We start from the raw sequence: 15,937 nt of genomic DNA on the forward strand, positions 1-15,937 counted from the left end.
GCATGGTTTAGGGAGCAGTGTTTGAAATCTTCAGGCATTAAAATTTCTTGAGGAATTTGGTAGAGGTGGATGACAAATAAATGCCTCTCTAACATGAGGACCACACACACTGGTCATGCTAAGGGAACCTCACCAGGCTTGCATGGATTATGCTTCAGGAGTTCCAGTTTGCATGTGGGAAGCCATGTCATGTTCTTATCATAAGTGTGAATGAATACTTCTCAAAGATCTGGAAGGAGAAAATACTGCTTAAACATTCTCCTTCTCCCTCAGTGTTTTTCTACATCCTGCTAAAATAACAGTAGAACCAGAAGTAGAAAGAATACATCAATTGTGCTGGTCCTGCAGCTTGATACTAGCTGGATTCAAAGAAAGAAGTACGCTGAGCTGGAAGGGTCTCAATTAGATGGACAAGATAAAAATATTGCTATAGAAAACCTTAGGAAAGACGTATATTTTGCTAAAACATCTCACAAACAGGCTGAATTAATTAAAACCAATCCGCTCCAAAACAGAGATTCCCAAATTGTGGTATGCATAAACAGGGGTGCACACATGCCTTGTGCTACAGAAACGACTAAAAAGTAGTATGCGACCACTGCCTAAATATAAATGCAGTTTAACCAAAGTCTGTTGTTGCCAAACAGACTAATGTTGGGAACCCCTTGCTCTAGATTATGTCCCCAGAATTCCTAAAGCCCGAACTAGGTAACACTGTAACATTAGAGAACATTAAAGAACAGCCAATCAGCTCATGTATGTACATGTTATGAAGCTTCACTTTTTTTTTATATGAATATAGGAAATTAAATCTGATGAAGGCACAAAATAGAATTCTTTCATGAAATGAAATATTATGCTACCTGCTATTATAGACTAATTTCTCACAATCAGTGAACTCTTTATCTTTTTCATTTTAAAATTACTAGTATTACTTTGGTTATTTGTGTAATTTAGTATTAACCTTTTTTCTTTCCAAATTAAAAATGCACCATGATATGCTGTAACATGGGTAAGAAGTCTAATTATTTTTCCAAGGAAAAAAAAATAATTTAAGTTTATATTTAATAATTTTGTAGAATACATCAATGTTATCTTAAAAAGGCAATTATGGTGTGTAAGCAAAATAACTGAAATCGGTGGTGGAGGTAGATGGTGAAATGCTTGGCTGGCAGTGAGCAAAGTTCATCAGTATCTCACAATCCATATATTTTCTCTCTTCACTTCTGATATCATATCCTTGATTTTACCTTAGTTCTTTGACTTGATCTCTGAGTCTCTCATTAATGACCATTCTCCTCCCCTACTCAACTTTGCTTTTGCTAAACCATTCCCTACTTCTGTCTGATACCTCCATCACTTTCTTAGACATTTGCCTCTGAATCTTATTTAGCAAACCACTCATCCCCTTTATGAATAACAAGGCAAGGGTCCCACGTGCAATTGTTCTGTCTCCACCCACCTTTCCTTTGGTTTGTCACAGTAACACGTATATTGATTTACTAGCTTCATTCAAACTCCTTCTTCTGAACAAGCATGTCTAAATCTTAACAGTCTTTCAGCTATCCCACCTCTAAACTATCCTTTTCAAGAAGTTTTATAGAATCACTAGTGATAATGCCATTCCTTGTGTTCATATACACTTTGGGATGGTCTTCCTGCTTATTTTGAATGTGACTACTGAGCTTTCATAAAACACAGATCTCATGCTTTTGTTGGATATTCAGAATACTTAAGTTATTTAAAAATTTAGAATTAAAACTATTGATCTCTCCTTGAGTATTTTTAAAAAGATGCCAATACTCAATTTCCTGTTTTGACTTTTGATTTCATGGTAATTTTTTTACTATTATTTTTGGGGGGAACTTTACAGCTTTTCCTCATTTACACTACCCCACATTGCTTCCTATCATAAAACATCTTTATTTGTTCTTTTCAGTCTTCGTTGTCTCATGATGGAAAACTGTCTATATGAAAGTCAAACATCATTGCGTTCAATTCCAGACTCTTCTTCCATTTTCACAGAATGCGCCTCATTTATTTTCATTCTTTGACATTTCTGTTTGGTCCATCAGGATAAAGTCTTTCTGGGTATGAGATTAACTCTATTAGGACTTTTCTTGATCTTGACCTCTATATTGCTTCCAGATCAGATTTCTGATATTTAAGTCTGAACCTTCTCGGTTTTGCTTATGTGTGCATTTAATTTGTCATCTCTGGATCACTGTCAAAATGCTGAACTTCCTGTCACAATAATTGTTACTCCCTCTTTTTACCATTTTTTTCTACATTTGCATTCTATAACATCTAAACCAGTAAAGCACTTGAGATCCAAGTGGTATGTGAATACCTCACCACTACCGTGACCTCGCACAAGCTCCTATGATTATGCAGTTTCAATTATGCATTTGGACAGCTCACTGAATTTTCCCTCCAGTATGCCCTGCAGCTATAATTTGTCTCAAAGGAGTTGGAAGGGAATCAGAAAAACTTTGTCCCATAGAGTAAAATGGTTAAGTTTATTCAGAACTCTATAATTAGGAAGTATCATAAAGCAGGAAGGTTCATGAAACCTACAGTCTGCCTCATGTTTGGGCCAGCATCTCTATTTCAATATGCATCTCATGATTCTATTCCATCCTGTCTGAATCATTGCTCTCTGACAACGATATCAAGGTGAGACTAATGATGTGAAGAAAATGGGTTATTTAAATGAAGCCTTGTACATATAAACTTCAATTTTCTTGTTTTGAAATATCCTAATTTCTTTAGCCTAAATTATTTTTATCTTAATGGAACTAGACAGGTCTGTTGTTGAGGAGTGATCTTTCTGTGACCAGGTAAGGATTTCTTTCCTGATAAAAGAGATCAAGAATATTTTAAGAAATTCTGAGAAAATGAAGACATGTGTAGATACATGCAAAGTATAGATGAAGTTAAAAATTGTGCTGACTAGATCATTAACCATAATGAGAATGTATAGGAAATTAGAGGAGTGTGCATTATCTGTATTCCAGCTGTTTCTCAGTGAAGATGAAGGAAAATGAAACTTCACCTGGGAAACCATCTTTTTTTGTTCCTTTGCTCTCATAATATGCTTAAAGCATGTCTGTTATGAACTTAAAAAAGATATTATGTTGTAATTGCCAGGAGAACGATCTGTTTTTTCTTTTAATTTTACAGTGACTGCAGGTAAAGTTTGATCCTTCAGCCTGGGTTTAAATGTAGTTTGAGAGAGAATTACATGTTCAGTACCATTTGTTCAGAAGCTCTCCAGAGAGCTGCTATTAAAAGAGCAACCTAAAGTCACAAAAAATAAAGCAAGACACAGATAAGATATCATGCTTCTCTTTACCACTATAATGAAGAACCATAAGCCAGGGTCTTGTTATCCTAAGGCTAGTCTGAAATAAGATGACCATCACCCACAGTATATACTCTCTATACCCACAGGAAGTTCTCTAACTTGATGTACTAGTCACAGACACAGCTCAAATTGCAGCCTTTGGTGTGATATGCCAACAAATATGAAAACTCAAAATTAAATCTTTTCATTTGGGTTCTTTTCGTTTTCTGCTTTGCTATAATGAGGGGTGCTCACCTGTCTTTTCTTATTAGGTTGGGGTTCAGCCTATGATCTTGGGTTGGATAAGTACCCAGTTAGACAAGCTGATGTACAAATTGGCACCCAGCACAGCTCTTCCACAGTAGAGTAGCTAATGACAACTATAAATTCATTTTTCTAAATAGCACAGATGGAATATCTTCTCCCATCACAGCGTGAAGTCTATTGCTCTTGACTGACTTTTCTTGATCACTGATTCCAGATAAAGTGTCTCATATTGGTGGACCTATGTCTAAATAAAATCTCTTCCCTTAGACTTTTTTAGAAGCCTTTCATTCCTCAGAATGAAGTCTTGTGCCGTGTCAGAGACAGTTTTGCAAGTTTTTTCCCTTAACAGGAAATCAGGATGTTGATGTCATAGTTAAGATGGCAAAATGCAGGATGATTCACATATAACTCCTTGAAGGAAATGCACCTACCTCTTCTTTTTCAGTACTGGGACTGAGTGATGATGGCTATTTGAGGAATGATAGGTTACAGATAGCTATTTCTCACTCAATAGCTGGTGTTTCACATTACCAGTAGTGTGTTTAGCCAGGGTGTCAGCTGAACCTAGATAGGGTTCCTAGTCTGATCTAGGCAGTGTGGTTATCTATCACAGCAGGCACTGGACAAACAGAGAAGGTAGGTGCTCTGCTGGACCTGCTGCTCAGCAATAAGGAAGAATTAACCGAGGATGTGAAGGCTGATGGCAGCTTTGGCCACAGTTACCATGAGATAGTGGAGTTTAGGATCTTGAGATAAATGAGGAAAGCAAACATTACACCTCTGGAGTTCAGGAGTGCAGATTTTGTCTTGCTCAGGAAATGGATAGGATCCTATAAGAGGCTGCCCTGAGAGGCAAAGAAGTCCAGGAAAGCTGGTTTATCTTCAGGGACAACCTACTTGAAGCACAAGAACTGTCTATCCCGGTATGCAAGAAAATGATCAAGCGTAGCAGGAGGCCAGGCTAATGCAAAAAAAGGAAGTGTATAGAATGTGGAATTGGGGACAGGATATCAGGGAGGGATATAAAAGCACCACTCTGATACAGAGAGATGGAATTAGGAAGGCCAAAACCCAGAAGGAGTTAGAACTGCGAAAAAGAAATGAAGGGCAACAAGAAGGGCTGCTACAGGTACATCAGAAACAAAAGGAAGGCCAAAGAAAATTTTTGCCTACTGCTGGATGGGGTGGGCTGTCAACATGAATAAGAACACAGAAAAGTCTGACGTACTCACTGCCTTCTTTGCCCCATCTTTCCTGGAAAGGACTGCTTGCTCTCAGGCCTCCTAGATCTCTGTGCCCAGTAGCTGAGTTTGGAGGACAGTGGTACTTTCCACAGTAAAGGATGATTGAGTTAGGGACTATTTAATCTAATTGAACATGCATAGGTCCATGGGACCAAACAGGATGCATCTGAGGGTGCTGAGGGAGCTGGCTAATGTCATTCTGAGGCCTTCCTCTATGATCTTTGAAAGGTCTTGGTGACTGGGGGACGTTCCTGATGACTGGAAAAAGACATCTTCAAAAAGATCAAGGAGGATCTGGGGAACTACAGGCCAGTCAGCCCCACCTTGAACCCTAGGAAGTTAGGGAACAAATCCTCATGGAAACTAGTTCAAGACACATGAAGGACAAGAAGGTGATTTGAAACTGCTAACATAGATTTAACAGGGGCAAATTGTGCCAGACCAAAGATTATGCTTTCTGCAAGGAGATGACTGGCGAGATTCACTGGGAGAGCATTGAATGTCATTTGCCTGGACTTTTGCAAGGCTTTTGACAAGGTCTCCCACAGCAGCCTTGTAGCCAAGTTGGGAACATATGGACTGGATGCGTAAACTGCAACCAGGTGAAAAACTGGCTGGAACACCAGGCTTAATGGTTCAAAATCTAACTGGCAATTGGTTATGAGTGGCGTTCCTGGGGCCTGATGCTGAAGCTGATGCTGTTTAACATCTGCTAATCAACAGCCTGGATAATGGGACAGAATACTTCCTGGTCAAGCTGACTGGAGACCTCAGACTGGGAGGACTATTTGATAAACTGAAGGGCAGAGCTGCCATTCAGAGAGACCTTGACAAACTGGAGATATAGGCCAACAGAAACTCATGAACTCAACAAAGACAAATACAAATTCTTGCACCTGGGATGGAATAGACTCATGCAACAGTACAGGCTGTGAACTAAGGAGCAGCATCGCAGAAAAGGACCATGGTGGACTTGTAGCAATGAAAGTTAGGTGCATACTGACTGTGTTAGTGAAGACAGCAAGCCCATTATTACTTTCTTTATGGTGCTTTGAGGGCACATATAGGATATTGTGCCCAGTTTTGGGGTCCCCAGTACAAAAGAGATATTGATAAGGTGGAGACAGTCCAGGAACTGATTACCGCAATGTCTAGGGGTTGGAGCATGATGCATGAGCTGAAGATATGTGAATTGGGCTTATTCAGCTTGGAGAAGAGGTCTGAATAGATCTAACTGAAGTTTACCACAGCCTAAAAGGAAAGACAGATCCAGACTGCCATTGGTGGTGCACGTGGAAGAACAAGAGGCAGCAGACCCAAATTACAGCAAGGGAAATTCCAGCTACATATATGAAAAAAAAAAAATCACAATGAAGTTGGTTAAGCATGGGAGCTGACTGCCCAGCGAGGCTGTGGAATCTCCATCCTTGGAGATATTCAAAACTCATCTGGACACAGCTAAACAATCTGACCTAACTTGGATGTTGTCTCTGCGCTGAGAAGGATATAGACTAGATGACCTAGAGAGAGCCATTGCAACTTAAAGCATTTTATAATTCTAAAACATTTCAGAATCATTGTCTACCATTACTTGTGGTTTAGTCAAGCTGGTTGTTTTTTCCTGGGGCTGAATTCATTTAGCTGCCCATCTGGACCACACTCTGAGTTACTACAAAGTCCATTACCTCCCATTTTGTCTGCTGTTGTTGCTGCTGTTTCCAGGGATGTTGCTCCTGTGAAAGTGGTAAGCCTGGGTTATATTTCTGTACTTCCTGGAAATCAGTGACCTGAATGTGTTACTCTTTGAATATGAGCATAACTCGTGTTTCACCATAAATTCTCATACTATTGTGTGAATGGTTGGGCTCCTATCCCTACAGATTGAGCCAGGGTGCAGACAAACTTTGATTCAGATCACTACACTACATAACTCCTTATGGCACAACCAGATGCAACCGTAACTGTGGAAATTTGCTACACAGTCCAGCTCTCTGCTTTTCTTCTTGCTCCCTGAATGGCTCCTCTTGCCCACTTTCTCTAGACCAAAGCATCCTCAAGGGGATGCCTTGCCTCTGCCTGAGGTTTGATCCTGTAGGCCTTAAGAGAGAGCTTCCTAGCTTTTAATAGGAAGAGCTGTCTTGAGCTCACTGCAAAATAAGCATTCATTTTTTCAATAACACTTCTAAAGCTGTGAATGAGTGTGTGCTTGTGTAATGGCATATGTAAATACAATCTCAGAACACCCTGAATTGTAAAAGGGCATGTGCAACACCAGCTCAGAACCAAGTAAATCTAATAAATATAATCATTCTGTATATATATCAAAGCAGGAAGACAAAGGTTTAAATATCAGTCAGCCAATAAATTTCAGATTTGCAGGGTCTAATTCCTGTATCAGAGACTGACTCCTTAGGCAAGTAGGATTAGCACATTGTAGAAATCAGTCATATGTTATATGATTTGTATATTTTCTTGTATTGATTTGATCAGATTGTTAATATACAAACTGATCGATAGATTCTAAGTACAACCCTAATCTGAGGTTCCATTTTCATAGAATCACAGAATTGCTGTGGTAGGAAGTGACCTCTGGAGATAGTCTAGTCCAAACCCATTGCTCAGAGTAAGGTCAGCTAGAGCAGGTTGTGCAGGATCATGTCCAGTTGGGTTTTGAATATCTCCGAGGATGGAGACTTCACAGCCTTTCCAGGCAACCGGCCCCAGTGCTTGATCACCCCCACAGTAAAAAAAAGTTTTTTTATTTTTTAATGTTTAAATGGAATTTCCTGTATTTCAGTTTGTGCCCATTGCTTCTTGTCCTTTCACTGGGTACCACTGAGATGAGTCTGGCTCTGTCTTCTTTACTCCTCCCCATGAGGTATTTATACACATTTATAAGACGCCCCCTGAGCCTTCTCTTCTCCAGGCTAAACAGTCCCAGCTCTTGGCCTCTCCTCGTATGTCAGATGCTCCAGTCCCTTCATCACCTTCGCAGCCCTTTGCTGGACTTGCTCCAGTATGTTCATGTCTCTCTTGTACTGGGGAGCCCAGAAGTGGATGCAGCACTCCAGACGTGGCTTCACCAGTGCTTAGCAGAGGGGAAGGATCACCTCCCTTGACCTGCTGGCAATGCTCTGCTTAATGTAGCCCAGGATGCTGTTGGCCTTCTTGGCCACAAGGGCACATTGCTGACTCATTTTATCTCATTACATTAGGATGATCTTTTAAGAATTTAATTGATTTAATTGTGGTGTTTTATTAATTTGCAATAAAACTTATAAACAACTTTCTTATACTTTCCTTCAAAATTGCAACAAGGGCTCTGATAGGTGTCCATTGCTATGTTTATAATCAACTGGATTTTCTTCTCAGGACTGTCTGTTTTAGAGTTTCTAAAGGATGTGTCAGTGCCAGGGAAATTATATAGCATGTAAGATCTTAGTGAACTTTTCATTACATTTTGAAATTCATGCTGGTCACATTACCAGATACTGTTACAAGAACTGGGCATGACATACAGATTTTAGCTTTAACGTTTAATATGATGACCTGACAAAGTTTTTATTTCTCCATCTGGCTTTTTATTGACATGCTGCTGGATAGGTACATTTACCAGCAATAACTGTGATAGTGGTCACATTGGTTGTAATGACATGTCTTCCTTGCTGAAGGAAGGCATGTTACAGACACGTTTCAGAGAAGAAGTTTTGGACTGGACAGAGTGCATATAAATTTCAAATTGATAGCGTCACTCCAGCCACATAACTCATTTTTCTTACACTAAAACATTTCTTTATCCTTCACATATCACTCTTATTCCATCACTTGGGAGTTTCTTACTGACCCGTTCAAGATTGAAAACCGAAGTCACTCAGCTAAACATGCTAGTAAAATGTATCAAAGAAACAAACTAAAATGTCATTATCTTTCTTTCCTGCATATAGCCAATATGGAATGCCCTCTATGTTTCATGAAATCTATATTTATGGATTAGATATTTCTTTTATTTTTCTTTTATTTTTTTGAAAGGAAACTCTGAGCCAAATCTTATCACTAGTCTACTGACAGCATGATAGGGATAGAAAATTGTCTTGCTGTCCCAGAGGTTAATAAGAAAAAAAAATCTTTTATCAGGCATCAAAGAAAATGCAGAATTATCACAACAGCAAGCAATATTCTTTCATTCTGTAATAATAAACAGTGCATGTTGCTACAGGAAACAAATGTACCCAACTGAACAGATAAATCCCTAAATAAGAGAGGACATTTTGGTTTGGCTAAGAAGCAAACTGAAAATATTCTGTATATGGCTGAAGCCAAACTATATTAAGAATAGTGACCTTTACTAGAACCCGCACTGTTTTTAGGGGCCCTATAGCACCAGCCGCTAACATATTATGCAAACATGTAATAGGAAGCAAACTTTGGTGGAAGAGCCCTCAGTTTTAATAGAAAAGGAATAAAAAACACTGAGAAAAGGCAGTATTTCCAGTTTCATTTCCTAGCTAGAAAGGGAGCAGAAATTATTAGGATCTAGATCCAATAAAAGGCTCAGGCCCACAGAGTAGGCCTTCAAGAGAATGTACTGCCTAAATCCGAAATGCTGTTACTGAAAACCTGTGCAGTAGCTGTCTAATTCTGGAATTACATAAATTTTGCATCCACTTTATTTTTTTTCCTTTAAGCTCTCCCAGACTTCAGATTTGCACCTTTGCACCCTCCTGAATGAGTACTGCAGCCACTAGGCTGTTATTGGAAAACGAAAAGTTCCTTCTGACTGTGTTTTAAAAGAAATGAGTGAGCCCTGACAGTGCTCAAGGGTCAAGGATACAGTTCCTCTTTTCAGGGAAAGGTTCAAGCCTATGAATGCTGAGTAGCTCATGTCTTCCCATAAATTCAAGTGGGCAGAGGAACACGGTACTGGATGCACCCTGTTCTCAGTGTTTTCTTAGAGATAAGGCTGTTTCATGCTGCATTTAGACAGCTTTCTGGTCAGCATGCTGCCTCCTCTGCGCCTATGCTACCATGCCTAACTCCAGCCTAGAGAGTTTAGTGCTTACCTTGGGGCAGCCGTCTAAATGTTGGGGTTGTGGAGTCCTAACTAGCTTGAGCAAAAAGTAACTCAAAAAAGTCTGTTGAATCTTCATCTTCTGAGCCCTGGATCATTGCCTTTGCCACAAATCATCTTACTTCTCCATGCAAACAGGCCTTAAAAAGACCTGACTTGTCTTTCTGTCATAAAAAAACTGGTAAAGCTGTTTTTTGATTCAAGGTTTTTATGACATTTTAAATTTCTCATTTTGAAAATGCTCTATTAATTTCACTTGATTTCTTTTTGCTGACATTTTGCTTCTCAGTTCCATTTAGCATCAAAGAAAATACTAAACAAGCTATCAAGCGTTACTGTGAACTTTGAATAATAATTAAAAAAAGCCTAGCCCTTGTAATGGCAGAAATAAGCCAGGACTTTACTCCACTAGTGCCGGTACTTTTTTTACCTTGAATGCAAATGAAGCCTCTGAGCTTTTTCCTCTAGAATTGTGATATTTAACATTGTTATCACACCAAGAAATAAACAATTGTTTAAGGAAATGGGTGAGAGTCGTTCTCTGTGCTACAGTGCTGAGTCAGTCATGCAGAACTAATTTCCTGGCTGTCTCTGAATGCACATAAAGCTGCTCTGTAGCTGCTGCTGACAATGAACTAGTGACTGGAAAAAGGAATCTTAAACACAGTCACATCTCTTGACTGTTAAAATCCTTTACACAAAGCATGCTGATCTAATGTACTGTAGTAAGCAGTATCATTTTTTTTTAAGGGGTGTGAGTAAAAGAAGTTTTAATACCTGAAGCAGTTGCTAAGTAACCAAATGCTTCCAAAATGTATCTTGCTTGCTAATAAAACTATCTTTTTTCCATTAATGAATTGCATATTTAAGTGAAAAATGCAACACTGGATATTGCATAGTGGGAAAAAATATTTTAACAATAAATGATTGCCATGGAAAACTGAAAATGTATCATTCACGTGGGGAGCATATTGCTGGTCATTTCTTAGAAAAAAACTGTATTTGAATAAAACCACCCCAAATTTTAAGAATCAGGATACAAACAGCAATAAGCTGGCTTTGTGAAAAGGCACTCCATTGTTTCATTAGCCACATCATGAGGTGCAGAAAGAGAGAACTGATGCCTCTCCTTAATATATGATATGTAAAACCAGGTTCACAGGTATTTTTGCCTTCAGAAATAAAGTCAATTTGATAAAATGGTTTCTCAGCACAAAAAGATTCTCAGAAAAAAAAAAAAATCCTCAAGCTATCCACCGAAAGAGAGCAAACGAATGTATTCAGGTACCGAGATTAACTGAAACTTACAAGAGCACAAAAGATTCCCACAAGCAGTAAGACTGCTTCTGGCTTAATGTAGATCTAACATTATTCATCAGATAAACTTTAATGGCTGGGAGAAGACTAAGGTAGGAGGCAAGTGCACTCAAATCCAAGTTTGCAACGTTACAGCCCACACAGGGATGTAAATGAAGATTTGGACACAGGATCTGCTCAGTGAAGCAGAAGGTTTTACTGCCCTCCAGTAAAATGCAGTTACAAAACTGTCTTAAAATGTATGCATGCTGAGTAGACCTATTCAGTGATTGTTACTGAAAATGCTATTAATCCTGGATTGTCATCTCATTGTTCCCAGAGTCAAAGAATAAAACATTTACGTTCAATTTAGAATGACTTATTTTTGAATTAAGGAAAATAGCAATAACGAAGCACAAAAGCAAGGTCTCTGTGGCTGCATCTGCATGAACAAATCTGGTGCCAAATTTTCAGCACTTTTATTAGCAAAAGTCTAAGTGGTGGCACTCCCCAAAATAGAAAGGAGTTTTCATAACACAGTGGCAAGAATTCCTGCATCCTGACTACAGGGGAACTTACCCTGTTGCTAGCATTGTACCAGCGCTAAATTAGCAGCTCAAGAGCGAGCACATGATCCGTGCCTTTTAATTTCTGGCAGCAGCAACTTTGAGAATAAAATGGCAGCTGAACTCTCTATAGCTGATAATGCTTAGATAGCACTATAGATAACTGGGAGGTAGTTGCTGAGAAATTCAGATATTTAAAGGTGCAGCACAACCCCCCCCAAAACAAACAAACAAACAAACAAACAAACAAAACAACCCATAGTTTTCTTGCTACACATAGCTGTACCATGCAGTGCTTTACCACTGGATTGTTGCTAACAGGATGACATGAAGGGATGTGTGAGGCTGTCATCTTAAAAGCCTGACATTGATGGTGATTGTTGTAACTGTGTACACTGGGACTCATTAGGCAGTGCAACCTCTGCTTCTCAAATGGCAGCAGAAAGAGTTCTTGAGAAAGGGCAAGTACTAACTGCAGCATTACAAAGTACCCAGTGCTTTCCTCCCCTCCCCCTCCATTTCTTTTTTGCTTTTCTCCAAATTTGAAGTATAAACCCAGCAAACTTCAGGAGTCACATGGCCCCTCTGGGAAAATTATATTTGCAATTCTCAACATCAGTCACTGAAAGGTACAAATGTTCTGTCAATCCTGCCACTGTTTTTGTGAAAAGAAATGCTCAGTCTCTATATATTCTTATTTATATAGCTTCATAAATATTCAAAGGCCCAGGGAAAAAGGGGTTGGAAATGGGAGAGTACTTTTAAAGTAAATATAACTGAAAATAAACACAAGGAAAATTATGCTTTTTGGAAAATAGTCAGCAACAGTTTAACTTCATAGTAAAGAGCTGTGCAGATGGTAGTGTAACTCATTTCTCCTCCTACCTCTTGCCCTCCTCCTCTGAGGGACAGAGCACAGGGTCGCTATCTTGTCCAAGGGCAACCGTTGAGGAGGAACTTTCCTAGGTGTCACTCTATCCTTGCAAACCCTCTCAAGGTCAACGCATAGCCTAAATCTAGAAACAGGATCCTCACCTTTCTTTTCATTAGTCATGATATGGGATCACAGAACATCAAATTAGTTTCCTGATATTCTTCTTTTCTCCTGAGACCTGCATGGATGTAGGTGAGAAACCAGGCTTTCAAGTGCTCCAATACTTTGTTCAAAAAAGAGGAGCCAGAAGAACAGCATTGTTGAAATATTTTTCAGTTTGTTATGGCATGACGGCTTTTAGGTCCTTTTCCAATCCAAATTCATGGCTTCCTAGAAAAAGAAAGCTGGAAAGGGCTGTGGGAGACCACCTAATGCATCCTCCAAATAGCAGGCAGAATCAGTTATACCTCAGTGTTTGCTGACAAATGCTGACACTTACTAACCTGTCCTTGAAAACCTCAAGTAACAGACACTCCGGGTACTCAAAGGTCTTTTCCTTTTTTATTAGGTAAGATCCCTGATGAATCTTTCCTTTTTACTGCTCTCATGTTTGCTAGCTCCTGGTCTCTTTTTTCCTAAACTCCTTGGCTGAGTCCTACATTTACGTTTTTTAATGATTTACACACTAAAGGAATATGGGGAAAAAAGATGTTTAAGGATTCGGGGAATAACAAGCTTGCTTTTTAAAAATACCACAGTTTTATTTAAGATATATTTCCCTCCTTTTCACCTGTTGTTTACAAAGTTTCTTAAATAAGAGAACACAATCTATTGATTTTAATTTGGCAGTTGTTAATGTGTTATATATGCTTACACATCCTTGTGCATGCTACATGTATTGCTTTTAACATTCCATAATACATTTGGTAACATTATTTATTATTCTTTTGTTGATTTATTCTTTTATTGATGAAGACTGGTGCTTTGAGCATGTTGGGGTTTTGAGATATGTGAGCACTTTAATAGACTTATTTCACTGAGTTTTGTGCAATTAGGGAGGTGATGTGTAGGTGGTATTTGTGTGTATGAAGGATACATACTCTTGTATTAGGCATTTAGACAGATTAAAAATGCTTTCCATTGTTGTGAACACATCTTAGACAGCCCTATGATCTCATATTTCACCTAAATTCTTAAGACACCTATAGGTGCAACAGTAAACAGCAAAGATTTCACAGAGAGCTCTCAAAACAGGTAATACAGGCACAGCTGTCATTACAGCACCCTGTAAGGCTCTTTTAACTGGAGTCAGAGCATTTCCCTGAAAGGTCCATTCCAAGATCTAGCCCATATATCTACATGTATCATATGATAATGTAAAGAAAAAAGATAAACCATAATGAATATCTTAACTGAAAGAATGATAGGTATAAGCACCTTAAATGAAAAAGTCTTGATTTGCTTGCATTTGAAGTCTGAAACTTAACACTGCATTAATGAAGCTTGCTGGTGAAGCTGGGATTTCTTTGCTTGGTTGCATTGTTTTGAAGCTCACCATCACTTTTTTGTACAGTTCCAAACCTGTATTTCACTGCCTTTCTTCCCCAACACAAATACTGCAATAAGTAATCAATTAAACAATAGCAGAGGGTCCAAAGAAATTCCAGGGACTGTTTTACCTCGAACTGTATAGTGGCTTCAATGTGAATATATGTGGCCCACATATTTCTTCTCTTTGGAGATCTTCACTGAATTTCTAAGTCCTCACCAGATCAAATCATGTGACAAGATCACAGCTAAATCTGAACGACAAATGGTTTTGGGTCCAAGTATTATAAAGTTAAAACCATTTTCCCATTCTGAATCATATGAAATTACAACTGTTGGAAGTTTTTTTCTTTTTTTTCAGGAAAATAAAACTGCAAGAACTGTTAGTTTCCTTTCATGGTTGCTGCTTAAGCCACAGTTTCCTCCCTGCCCACTGAATACTTGATTCACAAAGTTGTCCTCATATACCATCTCCTCCCAGGACATTTACTAAGGAATGCACTGTTGTGTAAAAGGGTAAGCACATATTCACATCTCTGCTATGCCTGATTTAGACCAGAACAGTGATTTTCATTTTTTTGCTCTGTAGACCCCTGTGGGTTGCAAAAAAGGAAATAAGAAGGTGAGTCCACCTACACTATAGAGCTATAGAGACACATGAAATTTCTAAAGGTGTCCATCTTTCCTTTGGGAAATGTATGCAGGTAAACAGATTGAAAAAGACCGAAAAATCCTGAACTGGAAATTGCAACAAGTTACTCTCTCAATGGTGCCTTAGTTCTCATACTATTTTGGGAATTGTACATTTCCTGAATGAAATTGTTTGACTTCGTAGGAAGGATTATGTATTCAGTGAAAGGTCAGAGGCAAAGGCTGACAATGCCCTTGCCTTTGTGGTCTCTGAAAAAAACAGGTATTGAACTAGTTAGTCAAAGTTGAACAGCTTCAACAGATGCTTATTTAGAGCTTTAGATGCAGCTGGTTTCTTTTCATTTTTTTAAACTGAATGCTCTATAATAATAAAAAAATCTGATAAAAGACAAGGGAATGATGAAAATTAAATCACTTTCAGGAAAATGGTGAGAGTAGGCTTTCTGTATATTTATGAATCCTGAAAGAATGCTTAGATGAAATCAGCATCACCAATTCACTCCCCTCGTTCTCCCCCATACTGTGAAGTCTTTCTGAATCAGTAGCAAAAATAGGAATGATCAAATCAGTGCAGCTGTGAACATTACAAGATGCACACTCCAACAAACATAAAATGTGTGAGAGCCTGGTACACATTAGGAAATCTGTCACTATGAACAATTGAAGGTGACAAGTTTAAATAGACTAAGGAATTCTAGTGTTAACTTACTCCCAAACAAGATATTTTCAAAACTGTCATGATCAATTTTCTTTACTGAAGATTAGCTGCATGAAAAATAAGCTAATTTAAATTCTGTTTAGGTAAATGCAAAAAAAAAAGCTTGGAAAAGTAGTAAAAATACAAAACCAAGAACATTTCTGCACTGGTCACTTTATTTTTGGCTAGAACTTTCAAACACACTTTTGTGTACTGTGAGTGATGGACTGCTAACCTTACAGTACAGTCTACCTTGGAAGGTAGTTTTTTTAGCCAAGGAACCGTGACTAAAAATGATCCTCAGTTTTCTGTTGTCTTCTTGAAAGAAAGGGGAAAGTGTCTATGTGAAAAGCCTCCCTTTTTTAGCAATAACTGTATGA

This window comes from Apteryx mantelli, chromosome 3 (assembly GCF_036417845.1).
Source record: "Apteryx mantelli isolate bAptMan1 chromosome 3, bAptMan1.hap1, whole genome shotgun sequence".
Lineage (NCBI taxonomy): Eukaryota > Metazoa > Chordata > Aves > Apterygiformes > Apterygidae > Apteryx > Apteryx mantelli.